The sequence below is a fragment of the Psammomys obesus genome, unplaced genomic scaffold (assembly GCF_907164565.1).
Source record: "Psammomys obesus unplaced genomic scaffold, mPsaObe1.curated_primary_1811, whole genome shotgun sequence".
In the NCBI taxonomy this organism is placed as follows: Eukaryota; Metazoa; Chordata; class Mammalia; order Rodentia; family Muridae; genus Psammomys; species Psammomys obesus.
This window is the reverse complement of record NW_026593286.1, coordinates 23,391,175-23,409,140: the sequence shown is the minus strand read 5'-3', so window position 1 is coordinate 23,409,140 and position 17,966 is coordinate 23,391,175. Positions and strand designations below refer to the sequence as shown.

The window sequence follows — 17,966 nt, the reverse complement described above, 5'->3', positions numbered from 1 at the left end:
TTTGCAGTCGTCAAAGCTGCACTCGAGAGTCCCTTTGCTCACCTGAGAAATGTGACCAGAAACGTGACTTCCTGGGTGAGGGATTGTCAGAAGGAAGTCACACACACCTCAGGCCATTGGTGACAAGACTGGGGTACCCTGAGCAATCACTCTTCCCAGCTCTACTGAGAATCCTTATGGATACTTCAAGGTTCTGTTTACATTCTGGACTGGAGGGTCAAGGGCAATTTAGTTTGATATAATTTGTCTACTTTTAACATATGCCCGAGGCCTACAAGAGTCATCCCTGCTGCAATAAAGGACTGTCCTTGTGAGACAGGATTGCAACCACAAATCCCCCTTTTGGGGAATAACATTCTAGCATCGTGGCTCCCTCTTGCTGGTCTTTGAACAAGCTCTCCTCAGGGCCAAGGCTCATTGTCAACCTCTCAGTTCACAGGTAGCATGTGGCAACTGTCCTTAAATTTTAGTATGGCTTGTGAGTCACTACAGATGAGACATTCCGAAGTGTGACAAAATATTAATATATTAGCAAAAATTACCTAATAACCCAGATATTGAGTAAGTAAGAAGGGAAGTAAATTCTTTAAGCTATTACATGGTTTCGTCTCACACACCAAATAAAGGAAAGTCACTTTCAAAACTCCATACTCACTGGTGACCTTCACGTTACATTATCCCTTTAATTTTATGTACTGAAAATGGAAAAATCTCTAAAGAAGAAATGTAACTTGTATTCTTTATATTATATCTTGATGGGCTTGTTTATAATATTTCTATGGTAATTTTCATATATCAGTAGTTTTTTCCTAATAGTTATTTAAAATTCTCTGTAGTAGCGTAGGATTTTTAGTAACTGAAAAATAACTGAGTCACAGTTCATGATTGCCTTTACAAGTGATGCCTCATTTTAGGCTTCTTTCAAGTTATTATTTTTTTATTGTTTATTATCTAATTATTACTTAGGTATAATAAGTATGAATCATTTTAGAATTTTTTTCCTCTTTAAGTTCCAAGAAAGGCCCCTGAGATACAAAATAGACTGGACAAAACATCAGCAACAACAAAAAATAGGATTCTTTCATTCTATTTAAGTGGCAAAGATATTTTATACTATGTTTTTCTTACATGAAGTAAGATTCAGACATAAAGACTTCACACAGATGTGGTTGTAATGACTGTGTTCTGTTTAGTCATAAATTCCACAGTTTACTTGAATCAATTTATATTCTTGCTAGGTATAAAGACTAGGGGAAGGGAATGATGGGAAGAAGGAGGAGGGTGAAACCGGGGGAGTTGAGGGAGGGGGCTTCAATCGGGACATATAACGAATAAATTGTGAAGAAAAAAATAAAATAATAAGAAGAAGAAAAGATAGTTCTCCTAATCTAAAATAACAAACATGTATTTTAATTGTTTAAAGAAATTAGGAGAAGGGAATTAGGGAGGGGCACAGAGATAGGGTCAGCAGTGAGTTTCAGGCCAGGCAGGAGCCATACAGGAAAAATAGATAGATAGATAGATAGATAGATAGATAGATAGATAGATAGATAAGGATAAATAATCACAGATGCAAATCAGCCACAATGTATACAATATACAAAGTCTAATGACTGTAGCAGGTTCAATAGTGAGCCACAGTCTGCAATGATTGACTGCTTTCAGATTATAATGTTGCTATCAGATGTGGGTTTTGGGTTTATCACCAGGGTGCACCTGTCTAGTAAGCTTTTATTTACACCTTTCAATCCAGTGGCCTTTGAATTGTATTACGTGCTTGTATTTTTGGAGATTTTCTAACTGTTCAAAAGTAATGATATGTCTGCTTTTGCGCTCTTCAGTGCTTGACCATTTTGATATGTATGTGTGTAATTGTTTGTTCTCTCCAAAACTCATGTTGAAAATAAATTGCCGTAGGAAGAGACTATAGATTAGGCCTTCAGAAGCTCAGACTACAATAAAGTTTGGAGTTCATGATCACTGCTCAGTCTACTCACTGGATATTTTACAGAGTGTGCCTGGCCCTGCATGAGTCATGTGCAACCTGTCATTTTCTAGTTTAAAGAACACGGAGGGTTCAGTATTCTATGAGTCTATTGATTTTGATGATGAAATTTAAGATCCTAAACTTAGCGGGCACAACTGAAATGCCTCTTTGCCTCCTCTACCAGTAAGGTATCTTTTGAACCAAATTTATGCAATGAAATAAGTAACAGTATACAGAATAACTTGATTTTCCCGATGTTGCTCTATCCTTAATGCCTGAATCCAATTGCCTTTCCTTACATTTGTTCTACTGTAATGGGCCACCACAGACTAGGTAACTGGTAATGAATAGAAATTCAATGACTCCTAGTTCAAAAAATCCAATACCTTTATGATGATAGTAACCATGATGATAACACATTCAAATATGCCTCTCTTCCCTCTCATGATTTTCTACCAACACAGATTCAAGGTCCTTTGGTCAATTATCCTCTAGCTTAGAAACACATTATGCAATTGTACTCTCTAGTTCTCTTCTCCATTTCGCAATTGGCTTTGTCCCCTTTTAAAACAAGAGAGCACATGCTTTACCACACTGCTGTGCATCCTTAGTCATTTTGCTGAAAAATCCTTCCATCCGTCTATTTAGTTAAAAGCTTGGTTTTCTCTGGGAAAACACACACACGCAGACTCACACACACACTGACATACACACACTTCAAATGGTGCTTTTTACTCTTCTTGTTCCAGGAAGATGGCTTAGAGAGAGATGCTGACAACTTTTTGTCTCCAAATTAGTTTTAATCCTAAAATAAAGAGCACGCTTTCATTAAGTTTCATAACCGGGTAGAGCGTCATTTGCTGGTTCTTATGGATGCAGCCTCTGTAACCTGGACCACCTTTATTCACTCACTGTGGACTTGGAGCTGTGGCTCTCAGCCTTCTCTGCTCTCACCACAATCGGTCACCATCCTCTGGGCAGTTTCAACATGTCGATAACTTTTCCCTCAAATAACAGTAGAACAATTTGACAAATTCACCACCATTTCCCCCCATCTCCCATTTTCTAAACCACAGGCACAAAAATACCGTTAGGCTTATCCTTTGAACTGCTTTACACGAAATATTAAAATTAAAAATGTAAGTATGCTACTGTAATTGTTCCTCAGAGATTAGGGGATACCTTGCTGAGAGCCGAGAAGGAAATCCCAAGAGCTTTGGCCTCTGGCAATAAGCGAAAGATCTATGTCCTATTCCTGATAATTTGAGCCCTCTGGGCAAATCAACCTGCACCTGTTTATTTCATCTTCCCCATCAGTGATAACACTGCTGTAGGCAAGGTGGACACAGAAAGAGAATTTTCTTCTTCCCACTTCCAACACAAATTGCAATTAAATCCAATTTCCCTCCACCATCCACTCGTTTCTGAATTTTTCAGTAGAGAGCCATGTGTCATGAATATTTGGTGGTATTCCAGGAATACCACCAAATTCCCTGCCCTTTGGGGGCTTTCATGCCTGTTCTTTTCATTTATGAGAATTACGGATCACTTCTTCCACCTCTTATTTACGTCCAACACCTTCATGCCTGCATTCTAGTCCCTCCCTTTGTTCGAAACCCTAATACCTCAATTCAGCATTTTGGTTAGTGTCCTAACGCTCTCATGCCTCCCCTTCACAATCACAAATGCTTTTGGATCATCTGTTTTCTTCCCAACCATTGGTCTCATCATTAGATGTATCCAGAATTCTAAATTCCGTTAGAGACAACGAAGCAATTTTATGAATCAGTGCCAGCTCTTTGGTCTCCAGATGGTTCTCAGCAGAGACAAGCAAATCTATTTCAAGGCCCTGGTTCTATTCTTTCTCCAATTTCCTGTCATTTCTAAATAGACTAATAACTTTAAACTCGTATAACACAACTATTTCTCTTGCTATCAAGCAAATAAGTTGTTTCTTATTCGAAAGCATTTGGACATATTTTGTATGACGTTTTCTTTGCACAGCTATAGTCACAAACCTGTGATATTACAGCTATGAAAAATGAGCTCCCTCTTTCTTCCTTTTATTTCCTCAACATGTTCCATTATGTCAATGATCTGTTTTCAGACTCTCAACTGAAGAATGAAAGAAGTTGGCATTTTGTTTGATTTTCTTTAAATTGAGATGAACAAAGAGATTGTTGCAAATGTCTTTAAACACAGTAACTTTTCTTAGAAAATAAAAACATCTAGACCAGTAAAATATCTTTCAAAGTGAAGAGTAAATAAGATGAAGACATTTTCTTTAAAAAAAAAATAAGAAAAGTGAAATAATTTGGTAAAATTATAGTGATGAGTCTAAGGGAAGCACCAACCTGAGAGATGGAACAAAGCACTTAAGAAATGGCAAAAATGTCCACAAAGTAGAGCTAACCAGTGGCTGTATAGAATGATGACAGTTAAACAAATGGCTTGTGGGACTGTTATGTAGTGGTGAGAACCAACAACAGCAGTGCAGTGAAAGGGTTTAAATCTGTCAAAACTGCTATAATATTTTCCTGAAATAGGTTCCTGAATGCTGTAATTTCTGGGCAAAATATCAAGGATAGATAGAAAAATTAGTTCTTAACTAAAAAACAAGAATGAGAATAATATAAATAATAATGAAAAGATCAAAAGCTAGAACGTAGTGAATAAAAAGAAGACAAACAGAAAATAACAATTTTTACTTTTATACTTAAATAAATTGGTGGACATTGCATAGACCAAGAATTTTAATGAAAAAAAATAGATATAAAGTAAATCAAAACAGACTGAAGGTTATCAATGTATGTTACCCAAGCTTTTCTGCTCTGACAGGGAACCTTTGGAGTTGATGGCGACTGAGAAGCCGCCATGAGCAAAGCTTTCTGCCCTTGGACATGCAACAGAAATGTAGATACAGTTACAAAGGTGTCTCTCTGGCGCACTCCAGAGGACAAAGTTGATAACCGGAAATGCCGGACAGATTGGGGAATGACAAGTTCTATTAACTAGTCTTTTTCTAACATTAGTTTCCCATATATTTGCACTTCTATAATTGGATAACCCCAGAAACTTGTGGCCATTTTCCTCTCTCTCTCTCTCTCTCTCTCTCTCTCTCTCTCTCTCTCTCTCCCTTTCCTTCTTTTTTTTCTTCCTTCTTTCCTTTTCTTTCTTACTTTCTTTTTCTTTTGTTGTTTACAAGACAGAATTTCTCTGTGTTACATTCCTGGAAGTTCTGGAACTTCACTTTGTAAACCAGGTTGGCCCCGAACTCACAGAGATCTGCTTCTGGAGTGCTAGAATTAACGACATGCACCACCGCCAGCATGGTCATTTTCATTTGTCATGTCACTTCTTTAAAATTGTATTCTTCTTTATTAGAGATGTTATACACTCTAGAGCACTAAACCAGTTATGTAAGCTTTACCCATTTCCCTGGGTATCTCTCAGGAGATAGGAGTTTGTATGTGGCACACTGATTACTAAATATCCATTTGGTTTTCTTTTATATCTGTACTGTTGCTGTTGCTAATAGTTGTTGTTCCTTAGCTGAGAATGTGAAAGGGTAGAGGAAAAAATTTTTGTCCCAAAGCACCCTATGTCCTTTGTTGCAACATGCAATTTGAAACAAGTAAACATAAAAAGGAAATGAGTGAAAAAAAATATGCTAGAGGAAAAATAGGGTACCTCAGACAATATTTAAGGTAAGAAGCATATTAAAGACTTGGGCAGATGTGTGTTTATTTGTGTGTGTGTGTGTGTGTGTGTGTTTGTGTGTATGTGTGTTTGTGTGTTTGCACATATAAAAGAGTTTTACTGGAGTTATCCACCACAGGATAATATGCTCATCTTAGAAACCATAGGTTGCCAAATAAAAAGAGCAGTACCAAGTGTGGATCCTTCCTCTTGAGTTTTTGGACAGATGTGTCTCAGGAAAACACAAAACAATACAGCTTATTGCTATTGCTCTTGGTTTCTCCCTGGAATATGATGTTAAGACACTATTATAAAGACATCATATACACTGATCACAGCACATGGAGAAATCAAGAAGGTATTGACCAGGAAGCTTACTCCCTGATAATTTCCTTTTATATGCTTGAGGATGTTATGTAGGCAGCTGGCATGAGAAAAGTCACCAACACTCCTACCCAACTATAAACCCTGTAAACTACAACAATGAGAAGCATGGCAAGATAATGGGCACAACAGTGGCATGAATGTTATAGGGCTAAATAACTGCTTTCTGTTTGGATTTAAGTCATGCTACACACGTGCTTGTTACTATGACTGGCCAAGTACCCATAATTTGGGAACCCACATGCCCCAGGAAAAAGAACCTACTGCTCTTATTCTGCTGAATAGACATAGTATCAAACTGTTCTCTAAATTTATATCTCTCTATCCATAGATAGGTGATGCTGTCAGACTTTTCAGTGAAGTTTCTTTGTGCGGTGGAAGTCAGTTAACGCAGAAACTTACGACCGGCAAAAGTGCAGAGTTTCCATGCCATCAGAGTACTTATCCACAAATTAGACGCAGAAACTTACGACCGGCAAAAGTGCAGAGTTTCCATGCCATCAGAGTACTTATCCACAAATTAGACTTCTATATCACATACCTTCAATATTCAGGGACCATCACAGAAGAGGGTAGAGATGATTATAGAGTCAGAAGTCAAGAAGGACTACACTGAAGTTGTGTCTTCTGGATGTTACAGGAAAGCTGTGGCTGTAGTTACAGACACAGAGCCCAAAGAAAACCAAGCCAGTCAACATTATAGCATGGAGAGCAAGGAGTTTCTGTGACTTCACCTGTAACTGAGAAGCAATGCCAATTGGTGGCTTCTGAGAAAGTCAGTATTCTTTAAGGGTGTGGCCCCTGGTAGTTCAACCATGCTCCAGTGGATGACCACCAACCCAGGCTCCTATGAGCAGTACAAATTTGACGTGATGGGTTATTTTGTTCAAAAAGAAAAAGGAAATCATGAGAAAGACTAGGAAGGTAGGGGTAAATCTGGAGGGGTTGTGGGAGGAATTGGGGTAAATATGCTCAAAGTACATTGTAAGTTCTCAAAGAATTGATAAAAAAAACATTTTTTAAAGAAGAGAGTTGGAAGGATAACAGAGGAAAAAAAGAGATTGATTTATGCTTTATGTAGGAATATAGTTAATAAAATCTAGCTAATACTGTATTGTGTCTAATTGTGTGTGTGTGTGTGTGTGTGTGTGTATGAGAGAGAGAGAGAGAGAGAGAGAGAGAGAGATCTTCATTATATCACCACTTCAAGTTCAGATCTTTGTGGCTTTCCATTCTAAGAAACTTTAGAAAAAATTAATCTTTCAGGAATATTTTCTTATCTTTAATGCAGCCTGAGAGAAGCTCAGATACACAAAAAAAAAAATTGTAGGAAGAAAGAAGCAACTCTCAGGGAAAAAAAGCAACTCTCTATTTGACTTCTTCATCGTAATAAATCTAACTCTCTTCTACTGAGCACAATATCTTACTTTTCAATTTTAATATCAACCAAACAGAAACAAGTTTAAAATAGACCCTACAATCCTGGTTAGCCTCAACACAGACACCAGATATAAATCCAATAGATGAAATACTCAGGGGGAATTGAACAGCAGTAGAAATGGCCTTGCCATGTGTGCTTTGCTGAGATGGGCACAGCAGTCAATATCTTGCCTAGTATTTAAAAAAGAAAAGGCATTATAAAAATTTACTTCAAGAAAATACAAGAATAATCAGCAGGCAATTCGAAGTGTTCAGAATCTTCAGACTATCTACATTAGCCCCCCACACTAATATTTAATCTTGCCCTTTGCCTACCTCTAGGCCGTGCTCAGAGCTTCCAGGTATTCTAAAGGTAGTTCTAATTCCACAAAGCATTAGGAGAAAAAAAAAATTAAACTGGAAATCGAGGGAAAATAGTATAGGATAATACATGTAAGAAAGTTAATCAAATTTCCTGTAGACATTTCCATTTTCATCAAAAATGTTCTCACTCTGATTTTCTTATCTTTATATTTATTTTTCTTTCCTTTTTCTTTTTTGTACAAATGATAAAATTCCCACCAGCATTTCAATGTATGTTCACCTCAGCCCAACCTCCATAGTCAGCTGAGCAGTATATTTTAGGTATTCTAGTGACAGCTCTCAGGTCATAAAAACTACTTGGTTGTTTCCATTATGCCTTATGGTTTGAGTCTTCATGTTTTTAAATAGACAGCTAAACCATCAAGATTTGAAATGACTTTCACTAAGAGTCTATGTTAAACAATTGGCTTTGAAATTGAATCTTTGATCTAGTTCCTCTGAATTTACCTTTCTTCTTTTTTCTTTTTTGTTATTCACTAGGTTTCTTAAATAAGTCAGTGTGCTCAATGTCAAGATGAAAGCAAAAAAGTAATCATCTATGGCCTCATTTATGCGTATAGAGAGTAGAACCATGTTTATAAGACACGAAGAAATGAATGAATGGGCACTTGTGGTCAATAGGAACAGAATTTCAGATAGAGTGGATATATTTTGCATAGTATTATGCATTCACCAAAATTATGCATGTATCTGACAAAGTAACCAACAGTCAGTTTCAAATAATGTCTTATCACAAAAAAGAGATATATAATCAAGATGATACATTAATTAGCTTGGCTTACTCATTCTATATTGTATACATATCAAAACATCACTTTACATTCCATTAAAAACATAGCTATGATTTGTCATTCCAAAATAATTCTAATATAAAATTGAATTAATAAAATAATATTCTCCATTTTCAAGTGGTTTTAGTAGCATGGGGAGAAGAAAGACAAATGTCAAAACCACTATATAATAGAGGTGAGATGTCATTGAACAATAGAGAAAAGAAACAAGAATTCTAGAATAAGAAAGAAATGATGAGCGTGAAGGAGAAGATAATTCAGTGATGAACATGTGGTATTGTATGACTGTCAACAATTCATATTGCTTTCTAGAATAATGCTTATCACTGTTTAATGATATATACATTCTAGTCTTATTTTCTTTCTAATGATTAAATCACAGAAAATTTCCCCACACTTTTTTATTTTATTCAATATCTAAAAAAGATCTGTCACTTTTTAGGACCATATTGTTTCAAGAACATGCTCTAACATACAACTTTCTGGAAAATGTTTCATGCATGTATGTGCACGCATTCATGTGTGTGTATGTGTGTGTGTTTGTCTGTATGTCATGTCCTGAAATTCAACATTTCATTTTAATTTGTTTAATGTGGCATCTGGCTGTCATGAGTCCAGCAGAGAATTATTAATGTTAATTCTCGTAAAAATAGGTTATGACATATATATAGGATGCCTTCATTTTTTGAGCTCTAATATTTACACTATTATGAGTAAAATATAATAGGCAAATTTATTTATAGACTATATTGGCATGTGGCTTTTTCTAATTGCAATGTTAAAACATTAGAAAAACTTTAAAAACATAAAAACACAAACAACCGAAAATAAACATTTTGTTAACACTTTGCCTCCTGTGAGCTAAAGATTAAGTCTTTTTTCTCTCTCTTTTTTAGCAAACAATGCAGATTAATTTTAATTGAAAAGAGAAACTGAATGGAACCTGCCTGATTCAGACCTACTTCTAAAGTGGAAGCAAGAGCTTCTTGAGAAACAGAGCCATCCACTTAACTAGCTATGTCCAAGACTTAAGAGATGCCAGCGGCCATGTGGATATGCTCTTTACCTGAAGAGACAGACAAGGGTTAGCTCAGAATGACTGAACTCCAGCGTGGCCATATTTTGGGAATATAGACCGCTGATCCTGAGGATTGGGAATAGGGATATCTTGACCAGGGCTGGACACGGAGCTTCCTGTTCAGAAAAGACATGGCTATGTAGTGTGGGAGCAGGGCTTCCTGTCATGGGGAATGGCTTCTTACCAGGTACAGAAGATGTCCATCCTCGGTCCCCTTGGGACTCTGCGGTGCTTCAACCTGCCCTGCTGATGTTTGTCCGGAAGAGCTTGCAGAAGAGATGGACAGACTGGGGAGAGTCATCGTTGCCAAGGAAAGGGTAAGTGATGAGTCATGAGTTCTGGTTGGTGCCCACAATGCCCACTGTAGGAATGCTCATCTTGGCCACATCTCTGACGGCCAAACCCGGTTCAAGGACATTGTTGAGCATGTGCAGGAAGATGATGAGTTCTGGCCGGCAGACTGGAGGCCCAGAGAGGAGGTGCATACTCGTCAGCAAGCCACCGTTGAAGTAGCAGGTCTGGGCGTGCTCCCCACAGTCCTGGACTGTATTCTCAATCAAGTGAGAGAACAGCCAATTCTGGCTGATGAACAGGATGATGCCTTTGTGATAGGCTACATGGACGCTGAAGTTGAAGGCCAGTTGGAGATTCAACTTGGAGATTCAAGGTTGTCTGATCCAGGTCGATGATGGCCTGGCCCAAGTGGTTCTCAAAGATGTATGGCTACGCCAGCAACCAGCTTTCTGTCCCAGATGTATTCAGGCTTCAAAGAGGCTCTTCACAGAAAACAACTCCTGGATATTGAAGAAGTCTGTCTGAATGCTGCAATGGTTCATCTAGGATACTGCTCTGGAGATTGTGGCTCTCCTGGGGCTCACTGACCGCGGGGGATACGTGCTCCCATCACCATCCTAGCATTCTTCCCTGCTAGGCTGGGAAGCCTGGCCAGCATCGCACACCTGGACACAGCGGCCAGGTCAGCACAGCCTGGGTGGGCACCAGGGTAGAGGGTGAAAGACTAAGTATTTTCATTCTTTATGATATGGAAATTTCACTGTTATGAATTCCCACTTGCTATATGTACTAGCTTACTGCTACTACTATAGCAATTTAACACATACTTTTAACCCAGAACATGTGTTGTCTTTGTAGGTTTAGAGGTCAGAAGTACACTAAGAACCTCACTGAATCAAAGCCCAGGTCTCTGCATGGCTGTGTGCCTTCTGGAATTGTTAGAGATGTACCTATTTCTTTACCTTTGCCAGCTTCTAGAGCAGTGGTCCTCAACCTCTGGGTCACAACCCCTTTGGGGGCTTGAATGACCCTTTCACGGAGTACTATATCAGAAATCCAGCATATCATATATTTACAGTATGATTCATAACAGTAGCAAAATGACAATTATGAGGAACTGTATTAAACTGCAACTTTAGAAACTTTTAGAATCACAGTTCTAGAGGCTTCCAACATGCCTGTGAGCCAAAGCTAATAGCCTGTTCCCTTCATTTTCAAAGCAATACAATATCTTTAAGTCCAATTTGGATTTCCTCTTCTTTTCTCCATTTTAAATGATCCTGGTGATTACAGTGAACCCCACCCAGATAATACAGACTAAATGGCTAATTATAAACCATACTTCCATGTACAACTAAAACTTCATTTGCCATGTATCTTAGTCCATTTGCTTATTTTAATACCACATATCATTTTTTTTAAAGAAAGAAAATGTGTTTGTTTCATCTAACAGTTCTGTTCCAAGGACCCGTGTCGGACACCATGCATAGTAAAAGTAGTCAGGAAGAACTCTTTCCTCTTGCAATAGCACCTTCTCTTTTTAAATTGACTAGGATTCACCCCCTGTAGCCCCATCTAGCAATCACATCTCATTCAACCTACCTCCCAAAGGTCCTGCATCAAAGAGACATAGATTGAACTACCAATGTGTATCAAATTCAACATGAGTTTTGAGGGGAAAACCATGTTCACACCATAGAACAATGTAACATATTGTGTTCTTGTGTATGTTTTCTGTGGAGAACATTTACCACACATTAGCTACATTTATAATTCTGGTGATCATCAACCCTGCTTTTAGATCTCTGGAAGACTTTTAACTAGTCTGCACTCTTGGTGTTCCTTCAGGAATTCTTTTAATATACTTCATCTAAACAATCATTCTATAATAATAATGATGATGATTATTATAGTGATGTCCATTCCACTAGACTAATATTCAAATTCTCTATCATGACCATCATTGTCAAGAGAAAAAAAAAGGAATTGGGAGGTTATTGCAAAGGGAAAGCAAGATAAAAAAGAAGATGAGAAAGTGAGCCTAGAAGAAAATACAACAAATTCATGGACAGACTCTCTCTGTATGAGTTTTGATGTGTAAATAGTGGTCATATCAAGAGAGAGAGTGGCAGAGTCCTCTATTCCAAGCTTCTGTTTACTATGTTAATGAACACTGAGTAAACTGAACAGTGTGTATAGAGACACTGAGTTCACTACATCTCATCTTAAAATAGGAATCAGAAACCATATTGTGAGGCTCTCTTCTCATAGTGTAGATGCAACAGACAGTGAGTGAGGACTGCATTGTTCTTACGTAAGTATCTTTATTGGTAAGTCATTGGAAACAACTGGGCTGTTCAGGGAGGTTTGACAGCATGCCTGAGTGTGTTCTGATAACCATACTTGCACAGGGACTGAGTGGAAAAGTGTGGACAACTTTTGTCACAGTTGAGACTGCAACATACAGTGGCATTTCCTGCAGATAGCTGGACCAGCAGGACATGGAGAGAGCTATATCAATTAATTAGGTCATTTGAAGACTGGTAGAGAGGGCGGGCCAGGGGGTAGCAGCCTACACATTAAAGAGAGTAGTGATTGCACGCACCTGGTGAGAGTCTGACTGTGCAGGCAGCAGGTCCTCTGCTCTCCTCTGCCCACCCACAACCTTCTCAGGCGGAAAAGACCTGTCATTTGGAGCCTGGCATTTGGGGTGGGCAGGTCATGAAAGGTATCCCCCCGCTGGTCAAGCAAGAACTCAACTTCAGAGACTAGAGTCTGACAGGGTCAGCATGGATTGCTGACAGACACCCACAGGCATCATGGAGGTCAGTGGTCTGGAGGTTGACAATACAGCCACAAGAAATCTAGTAGGAGGATAAAACTCAAGAGATCAAAAGAAAAGTGACAAAAGAAACGGTAGTAGGTCAGGGCGATCACAACTCCTCATAGGGCTGCGAATGTGGAAAACGTTTTAGCCTTCTCCCCGCTTCTGATTCTGACTCCCACATAAAGTGCTCAGGGAGCCAGAGACTTCTAAAGGATTACCCAGGAAAGCGGCAGCACTACTAATGACCTCTGTGTAACACTTAGTAATGCTCTCTCGTGAACTCCTTTACAGAAATCACCTAAGACTGGAATGAATACCAGGATGCTCATTATTATGAGGCAAATGATTCTGAGATCGAGAAAGCGAGGAACAGAAACCACCTCAAAGTGAGTAGGAACACAAAGAATTGAGAGTCAAGATTTTTCTCAAGTTCCCTCTTCCATTCATAGGTAAGTACTAGCAATGAAAAATGAATGAACAGGGTTTTGTTTTGTTTTTTTCCTCTTCATGTCTCATGAGCGAGTTTACTTCTCATGTTTGTGCATGGGCAAAAATAATCTAAAAGAGTTAGAACACAGGCTGCTCCTGTTATTATCATTGGAGAAGAGGGGCTTAAAAGTAGTTTAGCTTTAGCATTCTAGCCATCCAAACTCCAGAGGTAGGAACACACACACACACACACACACACACACACACACACACACACACCATTCATTCTTCCTTCTCATGCTTGGAGAACTAAAATCTTCAATGAGAAATTCCCTTGGACCCCTGAGTAGTAGTCAGGGTACGCAAGTGGACCATCAAATTGAGGTATCACCATACCTGTGCTGCAGAGTCCTCAGCTGCTCTGGCTCCTCTAATAACAGCGCCCCATCACTGCATGGAATGACTCTGGAGTTCCCTACCTAGGAGATCAGTACACATCTCTCCAGCTGAGGGTACCACGGTCTGGTCTTTGCCTATAACAAAGGCATTGACTCTCTCCTGGGGCTCTGAAGTTACTCTCCCATTGTGGAAAGGTGACCTTGAGATTTCTAAGCTAGCTCATTTCTCCTGTGATTTTCACATTTCCAAAGTAGCCCACAGGCCTATCATCACAAAGCCTTGAAGCTGTTATTTCCTTTCTTTGGGGCTGCCTTGGTTTTGCCTTTGAAGTGAAAATCTGGGAGTGGTTATCTACCGGCATGATAAGCACTCCCAGGGCTTTCACAGGAGGCCAATCCTAACAAAGGAAGGATCAGACCTCTGAGTGTGCTTTGCCATCCACCAGCTCACAGTGGAGAAGAGAGTAATCAGGGCCCTTTCCACAGAGTGCTCCAAGAGTGAATCCAATCAAATTAAAAGAAAGTCAAAGGGGGAAAAAAAGAAATAGCTTCAAACGAGAACCCACAGCTGTAGACTTGCCTGTCGTTCAGCAGGAGCCACAAGCCAATCAGAGGTGAAGCTTTAAAAAAAAAAATGTCTCAAAGAGAATGCATTTGAATCAGTTGCATTCTCTGGGAGTAGAGGAAAGGAGAAAACTGGGCAATTGGCACAGGCTGCTGAAGGAGGCTGATAATCAACTGGCACATCTAAGTATGCTATTGAAGATTGCATATGCCCTCCTGAATCACAGGCCTTTCAAGCATTCTCACAGTCCATGATTTCACAAATGTAGCTAAGATAGTAAGTGTGTACGCTTGTGATAGAAGCATTAAGGTCAGTTATTTGTTTGAGTTTTCCCTCTCAGTGGTATGGGACGTATTTGCCCATTTAAAGCAGGTAGTTAAATATCTGTATTTCTAACTCTAAGGAGTTCTTATGCCAGTTTCATAAAACAGAACCCCCAATAGTCACAGGTTATGCTTTGTAGTCTGTCCTCAGGAAGGGCTGGGCTCTTCCTGAGCAAAGGATCTGGGTCACCTGTAGTCAGGAAGGAACTGGAGGTTTAGAGAAGTCAGGTGTGGCCATATCAAACAAACACAATTAGCTTGCTGAAATGGAATCATGATGAAATTTGTGGCATTCTTGTGATGGGAATAGAGACCTCCTGGCATGCAGCATCCCTTGGCAGAGGTGGTAGTGGGAAGGACATTCAGGAAAAGAGTAGAGGTGTTAACAATACTACAGAAAGTTGCTACCTGACTGAAGTCAGTGGATCGTATTGCCCAGGAGGGACTCTTGTGTCCTCTTGGAATTGCAGAACCTTCCCCTAGTCATGATAGTAAGAATGGTGGGAGTCAGATGTCCAAATCAGGCCAATCCTGTTTATTTTCTAGCATTTCAGTAAGACTGAAAAATAGCCTTCGATGGGGACCCACAGCCTATGCTTCAGAATCTGTGACTGGTTTCCTTATGCAAATGTTACTTTAAAGTTTGGATCAGTGGAGGGTCTTGAGATGGAGCCTCTAGCCTGGACTGAGGAAGTGTCAGAATCAGAAATGGTGATGGAAATGACATATCCAAGCAGAGATAAGGAGGAGAGAAGGTGGGAGGAAGGGAAGAAGGAAGAGAGAGAACACAAAGTTTGTCATTGTCAACTTAAAAAAAAATGGAAGAAAAAGCACATGCCAAAGAATGCAGTTGGCGTCTCCTCAAAAATGTGAAGAGACAGATTCTGCTGACTTTGGGCTTTTGAACTTTAAAAATGTGAAAGAAAATGGGTGCTATATGAAAGTGAAGAGTGTATCTCTTTGATAGAGCACAATAGAAACTAAGAAAGGCAACTCTTAAAATAGAATTTCATGGAGAAGTTGAGGTCTTATGTATATCAGAAACTCAACTGAGTTTAAGCATTAAATACTGTTGGAGCTATGTAACAAAAATTATAGTTTGTTTGGGTAATTACAGAATATTTGCTTTTACACAGCACACTGTGAAACCAAATAAGAACACATCCAGTACCGGAGATACAGTCGCTCAATTCAGAAATAACAGGCAATTTTATATTGATGTCAACAGTAAGTTTTCACCAGTAAGAAAACATAAAGTCATCCAAACAATATTCCACAAAAGATTATCAGCAAGGCATGGTGCATACCTGTAGTTAAAGGCCTGGAATACAGATGACATTTACATTGAGTACTCTTAGCTAAGATATAAGAATATATACATCATTACAAAACTCCATTACTTTTACAAGTAACAGACTGAGTGTCCACAGAGAGCTGTGACCTTAAACAACCCAGTGGTAAGTGGATACTGTAGCAAGAACAAGCCTAGAGCACAACATTTATTACAAAACTGTGCGTTCTAAGTACATGTAGATCTAAAATGCCAGTGGGCTTACTGCTGGCCCAGGGGCACAGAAATGGGAATAAGGAGGGAATGGATTAACCATGAATGCAATTATCTCCACTTTCTCTGTCTTGGTTTCAAAATTATTTAAAAACAGAGAGAACAAGAGCACAAAAGCATAGAACTGGCCCGCTGTATTTTCAGATGGGAATTAAAACTGTTTTTTGCAGTACTGAAGAGAGACCTTAAGCCAAATGCAGTTATCGCCACTTTCTCTGTCTTGGTTTTAAAAACCTTGGCTCAGATGTAGCCCATAGACTCAGGCTCTAAGTGGGATCCCTAGTAAGGGGAGCAGGGGGCTATATCTGGCATGAACTCAATAGCAGGCTCTCTAATCACCTCCCCATGGGGGGTACAACCTTGCCAGGCCACAGAGAAAGACAAGGCAAACAGTCCTGAAGAGACCTGATAGGCTTTGGTCAAATAGAAGGGGAGGAGGACATTCCCTATCAGTGGACTAGGGGAGGGACATAAGGGGAGAAGAGGGAGGGTGGGTAGGATTGAGAAGAGATGAGTGAAGGGACCACAGGTGGGGTACAAATTGAATAAATTGTAATAAATGATAATAATAAGAATAATAACCTTATAAAAACAAAGAGAACAAGAGCAGAAAAGCGTACAATGAGGCTGCTGTATTCTAGGATGGGAATTAGAACTTCTTTTTGCTGTGCAGGACAGAGACTCTTAGCTGAATGCAAACCTAAGAAGGAACTGCAATTGACAATGGTGAACCCACTACCCAGAGGAAGCTACCATATCCACAGTTACGCAGGGGTCAGCCTGCCACGTGGGGGTGTTGCTCGTAGTGATTCTTTAGCACCCATCATTTGGAACATCCCTGTTGGGATAATTGCCCTGCTCTTCATTGTCTCTTAGCCTCTCAACTGCTTTCTAGAAATGGTATTAAGATAAAAGCAAGTTACTAAAGGTGGTGGTTAATCTTAAACTTGGGGTCTAACTATTTCTGAATTGCCCAGCAGCCTGAAAACAATTAGTTTTTGGGTTTTTTTGTTTGTTTGTTTGTTTTTTGAGTATTCTTGCAGGAAAGACCTGCAATGTTCCTGGTAAAGTAGGAGAGAGAGATAGAGAGAGACAGAGAGCAGAGACACAGAGACAGAGTGAAATGAAGAACATATTTTGAAATGTCACTGCACTAATCATAATGATAAAGTACATTGTAACTGTTGAATATAAAGCCTAAACAAAGTGTAGATTATTCAGGAGAGCATCCCTGGGATTTTGAAAGTTTGTTCTTTAAGAAGCAATTGCAGTTTTACAAGGAGGTATGGCAGGTGGAATTCTGGATATCTGAATTTGAAAGTAATTGATTTGCTCTTTATCTTTATTTTATAGATATGAAAATGTCTCTGCTTGTATCTATGTGGTCATATTTATTTTTTCCAAATATAAAAGGAAATTTAAAGGAAGTATTGTTAGATTTGAAAAGGAAAAAAGTCCCTTTTTTTTTTTCAGATGCAGCATGAACATTGCTGATGTTTATGCTTATGTCACGCTTTATGTGATTTCCCTGGACAGGTCTGCCAGCTGCAGATTTCTTGTTGGTCATTAGGACACTTTAAACAGAAAATGGATCTGTATATTGATCTCACTAATCAAGTAGTGAAAGGGGTGGTGTTGGTTTTCCATCTCCTGTAGCTGAAATATTCTCTATCCCAAGAGATCTAATGTCCACCCATGTAAGACTTTGAAAGCAGAGACCAGATATTTCTATGCCGAGGAATGACTCAAGAGACTGAGTGGTGATTTCTAGGCAGGAAAAAAACAAAACAAAACAAACAAATAAAAAAAAAAAAACCACATAGC

The 17,966-nt window shown here is 39.1% G+C and overlaps 1 pseudogene; it reads right to left on the bottom strand.

Moving 5' to 3' along the window:
• Positions 1–9,975: 9,975 nt before the first annotated feature.
• On the bottom strand, positions 9,976–11,722 carry LOC129683674 (28S ribosomal protein S2, mitochondrial-like; annotated as a pseudogene).
• Positions 11,723–17,966: the final 6,244 nt, after the last annotated feature.